This window comes from Pavona decussata, unplaced genomic scaffold (assembly GCF_977016875.1).
Source record: "Pavona decussata unplaced genomic scaffold, jaPavDecu1.1 SCAFFOLD_102, whole genome shotgun sequence".
NCBI classification, from domain to species: Eukaryota; Metazoa; Cnidaria; class Anthozoa; order Scleractinia; family Agariciidae; genus Pavona; species Pavona decussata.
The window spans coordinates 311,205-319,750 of NW_028145517.1; the positions used below are offsets into that span (position 1 = coordinate 311,205).

Below are 8,546 nucleotides of genomic sequence, written 5' to 3' on the forward strand. Positions count from 1 at the left end.
ACACCTTTCATAATAATGATATTTTCGCTGGCTATAAGACTGGTATTTCGACCAGGATATAAAGAATGCCGACTCAAGATGGATTGTGCTTACTCAAGAATTATCGCTTTTAGCGCCTATAAAACGATGCACTAACAATTTCGCTTATTAACTCGCCATATATCATGCAAGGAGAGCATCCCTTCCCTTTCCTCATGATCGCGCTCTTCAAGAACATACCCTGGCGTTCTTTCCCGGGTCTTATGTTAAACGTAACTAGACGAATTAACGTTGTTTGCAGATTGTTTGCCACAACTGAAGTTCAGATGCATCAGTGATGCGTTTGTTTCCCTTAATTAAAACAGAACTTCATAATACTGCACTTACAGCTTGAAGAGTGAAAGCTCTAATTCGATCTCCAACTGCCGTAAGATCGTTGCTAGGTGTTCGCCTCGCACTTAACGCACTGTAATCACTCTCCCACTCTCCGGGCGCCAAATATCCACTGAGTTGCAGTGCGATAACAGAATTTCACAGAGATGTTCAGCTCAGCTCAGCTCAGCTGATTATCGAGAACCTTCCGGTCCTTCCGAGCGAGGGAATTACGCTGACTTCGAAGGAGGTTCAGTTCTCACGGCCAGTAACAATTTTCTCTATATAAAATTACAGATTCGATTTCATCAGGTTACAATTCGGCGGACAATGAAATTCTGAAAAAAAAAATCAATTAGCGCTGAATTTCTAAGAAGGAAGTCCAGGATAATCTGCTAAATCAAGTGGACAAAGTGGATACCTCATCGCCGCGCGGTCCACACGCATTGTATAACTAACGTTGTTGATCCAATTAGAGCGGTCGATCCCTGGTGTGAGCTCTTCGGACAACAAGTTATAATTAAATTTCCTAAACCAAAATGAAGCTCTTCCTCGCCATGAGGTATATTTTACTTGTGATTTGCTGGAGAACTAAAATATCGTGCGCGAAATAACCTCCGCTACTTTAATCCCACCAGTGTCATCGCATTTTGAACAGGAAACGCCCCTTGATGATAAAACCACAACATAGTTTGGCCGTTGACCCACCTAGAATTTACCAATTCTGCTTCGTTTGCTCGGCTTACATCTAAAACAACAAGGCTGAGTCACAAAAAACACGCAAGTTTGTTTGTGATCCAAACCTTTTTAATCGCATCATGTCGTCGCGTTTATATTGAATCGGAAACGCCACTTGAACATAAACCGTCATATACTTGGGGCAGACATCCGATGTTGCACTAAAAGACCTGCTACAAATATCGATGAAAGATCTTTGACGGATGTACAATTTAACACCGGTTGGGTGACCTCAAAAAACCTAACGAGGAATATAATATTAATTGCACGTTACTGAATAGCAAATCACATATTTAGTCATGCATTTAACTTCCTTGTGCATCTGATTCACTGATAGATGCTTTCTTTTATCACTTCGACCAATCGCAGTAGACGTAAAAACCCAATGAACCAATCAGAACTCGAAGAAAATGTATACAACCGGTGCCAAGTGCGGGAAAACGCACAAAGCAGGTCACTTTAGTTATGATTCCCTGAAAAAAAGCGTTATTTTTCAGTAAAAAAAAAAAAAAAAAATAGGCAAACGAACTTCCTAATAAAAAACTTCCAGTGACTCAATCTTGTAATCCACTAACACTTTTAAGCAACAACTTGTCCATAAGGTACCCACAATGATTATCAGTTAACGTTCTCCAGCATTTCTTGATAAACTTATTCGTACACTCTGCACTCGCTCGCTCACTCACTCACTCACTCACTCACTCACTCACACACTCACTCACTCACTCGCTCGCTCGCCCGCTCGTTCCTTCCTTCCTTCTTTCCTTCCTTCCTTCCTTCCTTCCTTCCTTCCTTCCTTCCTTCCTTCCTTCCTTCCTTCCTTCCTTCCTTCCTTCCTTCCTTTCTTCCTTCCTTCCTTCCTTCCTTCCTTCCTTCCTTCCTCCCTTTCTTCCTTTCCTTTCATTCATTCATTCCTTCCTTCCTTCCTTCCTTCCTTCCTTCCTTCCTTCCTTCCTTCCTTCCTTCCTTCCTTCCTTCCTTCCTTCATTCCTTCCTTCATTCATTCGTTCGTTCGTTCGTTCGTTCGTTCGTTCGTTCGTTCGTTCATTCATTCATTCATTCACTCCTCCATTTAGTTCTGTTCAGTCGTCAATTCCTTTCTTTCTTCCTTCATTCCTAACTTCCTAACTGTTTAGAGTCAGCGCGCCCACCTTCACCCACAGACTGAATACGGTAAAGAAAGTTTCCATTGCCGAGACTCGCACTTAAATTCTAGAGCTTTATTTCAATCTGTACTCGTGTGCCAACTAATTCTTGAGTATAGACCACATGCCAAAATACCTGACATTCTAATATATTGTTTTGTTTGCATTCCCAAAAAATCCCTACTAATCTCGTCATTGAGTTCAAAAATCAAAATAATATTTTATCTAGTTTAACGAGGCTAGTATGGCTAATTTGAATACGGGCAAAAGAATATTAAAATGTCAGTTGAAAACGACTAGTGGTACTGGTGCAAATATTGGCCCAAATAAAATTGCCCTTTACCCCAGCGTCAGCCCTGCAATTCGTTTCGTTTATTCTCCTACCAATATTTACAAGCCAGAGGTGATAATCGCCGGGAAAGAGGTTGAATCACCAGCAGAATTTTGGCCCCAAGTCTCAATCCTAGTGTCCAAATGTAATAACTAGTTTTCATTTTCCAAATGAGGGCAAAATCCCAGTTCCCTTTTTAACCCTGCAGCACCCTCAATCCAAAGAAACGGGGAAGAAAATAAACTTCATCTTACCTGCTTACTTACTTACTTACTAAACACGACCTCAGCTGTGCGGCAATTTTATCATCTGTCAATAAACGCATGCTACTCTAAGTTTCCAGAGAAGACTATCTGACTAACCAAAGAGAAATGTAATCGTGCCGAAAACAGGAGTTATGTTACGTTGTTTCAATGTTTTCTTTATTAATCATACCGATGTATATCAAAAATGAAGATAACGTTCGAATGCCTTAAATACAGAACACATTTTAAGGTTATCATCTGCTCCGAAAACACTTGAAGGCTTTTAAGTCTTTTAACTCGTGTTTTTGTTTCTGACAAAACTGCGGAATGATTTATCATTTAACCCAGTTCGATTTTTATCCTTACCCCAGCTTTTTACGATCGTTTTGTAAATCTATGTTTCCATTGTAGCTTAGTTCTTCTTAAGTTGTTCAAATGAAACGTTCTCGTAGTGAAGTAATCTCCAAAACAAATCTCCACTGCAAATGTCCGATCAAAATTCTTTTCATTTTCTATCTTGCCTATAATGTATCAAAACAATAGAAAAAAAAAACTTTGATTTTGTACTCTTCTAAAAACAAACACTCGCACTGCAAATTTAAAGCAACTGTACGTATACATGGCGTAATAGATCCACCACTTCGCTAAGGCGATCGAAACTGTATAACTACCTAAATAATCTGTCAGTCAAAATCATTCCCAAACAGGTACGGTTTGCATGTTATAACGGCCTGAACTTTAATGAAAAGGTAATCTACCTCGTACAGGCAACAGAAAAGTTACAGGGGATTGTCTGAAAGCAATTATTTACAATTCCTCTATTTTTCGCTCTTGTACGGCCAACAAGCGAAAAACGGAGAAACGCCCATGGAATCCCTTGCTATGCAGCCTAGGCATTGTTTCATAAAAATATTCTCCAAACATGTCAAAGGTTGTGAATAGAGGGACGTCAGAAAAAAAAAAAACTGGCTACAAAGCGAAACTACGCACGTCGTAGAATGTTCTTCGCTAGGCCTCACGTTACCGTCGTTTCCATAAAACTCAAGGAATTCGTTTTCGTGGCCTTTTAGCAACTCTCAGGTACATGTTATTGAGAGCCAGTTTGATGAGAAAAATATGAATGCTGTGCTTGATGTACTTCTAAAACAGCTTGAACTCGATCGTTTTTGCGGCCGCATTCTAGTAACAGTCGCTCAGTCACAATTTGTTGTAACGCTACACTAACATTTCTCGGTTTCACCTGTATAGCACATACGTCCCTCTTCTTCCCTCCCCCCCCCCCCCCTCCTTCCTCCCTCTCGCAATGATATCAAATGTTGCCTCGTAGCTTTCTTGCACTTCGGCTTACTGAAAATCCAAGAGGAAACTGCAGGCCGGTTTCAACATTAGTGACTTAGCATGTTGTTTTTAATTTCATAGGTATTAAAGGTAACATATCCTCGAGCCAACGTCAAAATACGTTTTGCGAGAGCACATTCGAAGTTCCTTCCAGCAACAAGGGCAAAGCCAACCCCGGGTATTGAACTACAATACAATAGCTCGGATGCAGTAAAACTGTGGGTGGGTGGGGTGGGGTGCGGGAGAGGGCTAGCGTCGGAACAGTAACCTTAACTGTCAGTAAACACAATTGCATGTTAAACGCCCTTTGAGAACAAAGACCTACTTGACGTCTTTTCATAAGGAGATAACATTAATACCTTCGGCGAGAATGCTATCAAAGAGATCTTCCGATCTGACCTATATTTCCTTGAGTATTGAGTATCAATTTCAACACAATTACAGTAATTTTAATGCAACGTGCACCCCTTTTTTTTACTCGGGTTTCATGATCATCACGACCAGAGCGTGTGAAAAGTAAAAAGTAACAGAGCAATATATCAATTTGAAGGCACACTCCTTACCTGTTTTCCTCGCCACTATTTGCTAGTTTCGTTAATTATTTGTTCAATCATGTCATTTAGTCCTTTATTGTGTTGATTGTAACATTCAAAGAGCGTTGAACGAAGCTATTCCCTTGACAAACAGGATGCAATTTGCACACATCCGATTATTGATTTGAAATTACTTTAACTGCGCAATCGTCGTTCCCGAAAAACTTTGAAGGAGCCGATGAATTTCACTGATAAATCAAGTGGTTTGAACGGAATTTGAAGGCGTGAAAACAATCTTTTCGAGGGGTCAACGGTCAGAAAACTTACCCAGCACAGAAAATTAATATCAGCTTGGAGTTTAGCGATCTTTAGAATTTCTTTAGGTGGTATGTATACATCTATTAGAGCCGCATCCGTGATAGACTGATATTAGATCAGTTGTCAGCTTGTAACATTTGTTGTGAGCAAATCAAAGGGCAAAATTAAGTTGCATATTTGTGCAGACCGTCTACTTGTATGCATGTCACAGGTGGTTTTTGGCTCATACTGAGCCCAGAGAGAAAATCTTAAACGCGATCTTAAAAATTCTGAACCCCTGAAGACTCGGCGTTGCATGGGCATTTTCATAATCCGCATTTCTTCGAGGGCATAAATCGTTCAAAAGCAACTTGAAATCTTGTCAGTCGGTGCAAATAATTCTGCCGTTCTCACAAAGCCTAGATATAAGTGGAAATGTTACGTTAGCTAGGAAAATAAACAGCTTACCTCAGATTTTCTTGTAAATTTCTTTGCTCAATCGCGGCCGCAAGGTTGTTATTTCGCCAAAGAGAACTGAACGGTTGTTGAGGCTCAGTATTTCACTTAAGTGCGTCGACGACGACCTCGAAGCTGACAAGTTAAGAAACTAGGCAAACAAATGAAGGACCGAATTTAGGCTAAAATCAACAAAGATGGGTTTAAATTGATTGAGAGGTCTTGTAATTGCATATTTCACCAATGACAGAAACTAGTGACGTGAACCAATAGGGAGGAACTACCTGACGTACCAAGAATGAACGAAGATGATAATTCAACAATGGGCAGCTTGAACAATTTAACCAAAGTTTCGTCTGATAATAACTTGAAGTAGAAGGCTGAACGCGTAAACATGGTCCCCTCGGTGGTGACCTTGCTTTAATGATACGCCTGAAAGAGCTTAAAAAAATCCACAGAAACTCAATCTCTGTTTATTCTGTAACCGACATGAAATGAAAAATACTTAGGTGCTATTTGTCAAAAGGCGATTTTCAAGATGTACCCCGAAAGGGGGCTTTACAGTGCTTGCTTAAGCTACTGCTAGGTCTCTGCTAGCTCTTAATTGGCATTCGGTCTTTCAGTGGAAAGATATTAATGAAAAACATAAGGATTTGGCAAAAAAATCGCTTTCAGCTGGTTTTGTCATAATGAAAAAATTGTGCAAAGAATTATGCTAAAACCAGATGGTTTAAACGTTCTAATAAGGAGATTACAAGGGAATTGAATACTTCAGCTTAATCGTTTTTCCAACGCTCTCGGAAAAGCAGATGTAGAATAATTGGATTACATTCAAGAAATTTTTCGGGAGCAAAATTCCGGCAGGGCTGAAATATATAATTCTCTTGTTTTAGTCGGCGAAGGAGTCCGTCTTTGACCTTTGAAAAGCACGTGAACGCACGTACTACATGTTTATAATCGATGATCAATGACTTCAATGAGTAATCGATGGGTAATCAATGGTTAGTCGCTGAATCATCAATAAATAATCAATGATTAGTCGAAAAAATCAGCAACGTTGTGGCTATCATAAACCGCACCCTTTTCATAAATGGCGACAGATAAATAATTTAATCGGCCGCCATTTATGAAAAAGGTCCATTGTCTGTTGGTAACTCATCGATGCAATTGATTACTCTTCGTTGTCATTGATTAGTCATTGATGTTTTTGATTACTCATTGATTACCTATTGATTAATCATGTTCTGTTATCCAACAGTAACTATTACGAATACTTCTCGAGTAATGGAAGGCTAACAGGTAAATATGGAATTTCTGTCAAAGTTTTGTGTGAAAAAAAAAAAACAGGATTGAATCGATAGCTCTAAAATACTCTGTAAAAGGCAACTTTATTGGCTTCAAACTGTTCATTTCATTGCCTGAGTTACTAAGCCCGCAGTTTCCCCCTTTCGTGACTTCAAGAGCATTAAGGCTACGACAATGGAACTTGAAAGTTATAGAGAACGTTAAAAGCTGTTTTCTTTAAATCATGGTGAGGTCCATAAAATTGGACAATGACATTATGCAATGCAAAGATGACATCATTAGTTCTGCACAAAGAACCGCCATCTTGGATGCACCACTGACTTTGGATCTCTCTATTACACTAGCCACCTTAGAATTAAATAGCGTAAAAATTGATTCAAAATAATAAATTAAAACTAATCAGTAATAATAAAGATATAAGAGTTACAACGATAAACCGGTAAAACTCTCACAAAAAGAAAAAAAAAAAATCCAAATTTAATTTCGAAAAACATGGTCGTTAAAATTTTTGTTGCCGTGGAACAGGAAGTCGAGAGAAAATAAAATGCCTCAGGGAGAAAAAGATGTTTTCGTTATGCCGGATAGTCTGATTGTAATCTAAAGTATTAATAAATGCAATGAAAATAATACTAAATCAATACAAAAGCTGTAATTAATAACGGCTCACATCAAACACACGCGAAAACAATAGCGGCTAACATCAAACAAACATAATTTGTGGTATTAATACAAATACACTAATTAATCAAATTAATCTTTGGCAGTCTGACCAAACGTCTCGGGGACACGCAACGGATAGTCCAAGGTAACGGATATCCGGGTGATCCAGGTTCCAGTTATGCAAGGTTTCAACTATCGGGTTACTATTTTCAGAAGATCGGGAACAATTAATTTAATTGGAAGCTAAGTCAAAAGTGGAAAGTCAAATTTCGGTTATCTGCTTCACAGCAAAATAAAAATAAAGCACACTTTTGATCCCTGCGCTCATGTATTCATCGGCTTACTCGGATCGGTGCACTTAGTATGGGTCCGTGCTTATGTATACGCTTCATAATTGGTCAATTTGTTTCTTTCTCTGTAAATGTTTTCTTCTTAACTTTCTTGACGGGGGGAGGGGGGCTGGCGAAGCCCTTTTACGGGATTTAAAGTAAGTAAATTTTGCGCTTTGACCGGTTATAAGCTGCATTTGAAACGATCATTTCTCTTTCTTTTCGGTGAAGAACTAGCAATGAATTTCCTCCAAACGTTTCATCTGATATCACCATGGGAGAAAAACACAGGAAGACACTACTAGGTTGAGCGCCCTCAGACACGTTGGATGAGATTCTTCCAGTCAATGCTCTGCACCATACTCTTAGGCAGAGCTTTCGTTAGTAGTTGGGTATCCTGTTCCAGCTGGCTGATCAATATACGTCATTGCTGGGCGATCTCTGGACGCTCTGAGTCACTCTTGTGGCTGGTTCCAAAACAGCAACAGCGGTTCATCCTTGCTGTTGTTTCCGTAGACTGAGGCTAAGTCTAATGGAAGGGGTGGGGGGGGGGGGGGAGGGGGTGCTAAATTATTTTTATTTTTCCCCAGTCGGGTGGGTTAAAGTTAAATACAGTTTCCACTTAACCAGATGCAGGTGAGAGGCTCTCTGGCCACTCAATCAACCTGGCCACTCAATCAACGACGTCCAACTAATCCCGCTTGAACTTATACACAGCAAACGTGACTCAGTTAGAAAGGCTCGTGAAGCTCATTTAATCAACAAAGCTAAAACATTGCACCCTCTTGGTATAAATAGAAGTGACGAAACACGCCAAT

At 39.6% G+C, this 8,546-nt stretch overlaps 2 protein-coding genes and 1 long non-coding RNA gene across 4 annotated transcripts in view; 1 reads left to right on the top strand and 2 right to left on the bottom strand.

Moving 5' to 3' along the window:
* The window catches only part of LOC146471452 (protein inturned-like), a 43,320-nt gene extending 37,466 nt beyond the window's left edge, over positions 1-5,854 (bottom strand). The window contains exons 1-2 of one of the 2 annotated variants that reach the window (XM_085119938.1): positions 5,719-5,854; positions 5,447-5,569 (exon numbers count right to left, since the gene is read on the bottom strand). The gene's annotated coding sequence lies outside the window, so the exon portion shown is untranslated. Of the gene's footprint in view, positions 1-5,446; positions 5,586-5,718 lie in introns of both variants that reach the window. The other variant, XM_085119936.1, reaches the window with a different exon arrangement.
* LOC146471448 (uncharacterized) overlaps positions 1-8,546 on the top strand; it is a 217,558-nt gene that overhangs the window by 112,930 nt on the left and 96,082 nt on the right. The gene's annotated exons all lie outside the window — the stretch shown is intronic.
* On the bottom strand, positions 1,293-3,615 carry LOC146471453 (uncharacterized). The gene is made up of 2 exons (XR_014866655.1): positions 1,788-3,615; positions 1,293-1,751 (listed from the first exon to the last, which is right to left on the bottom strand). It is a non-coding gene; the product is annotated as an uncharacterized LOC146471453 (long non-coding RNA).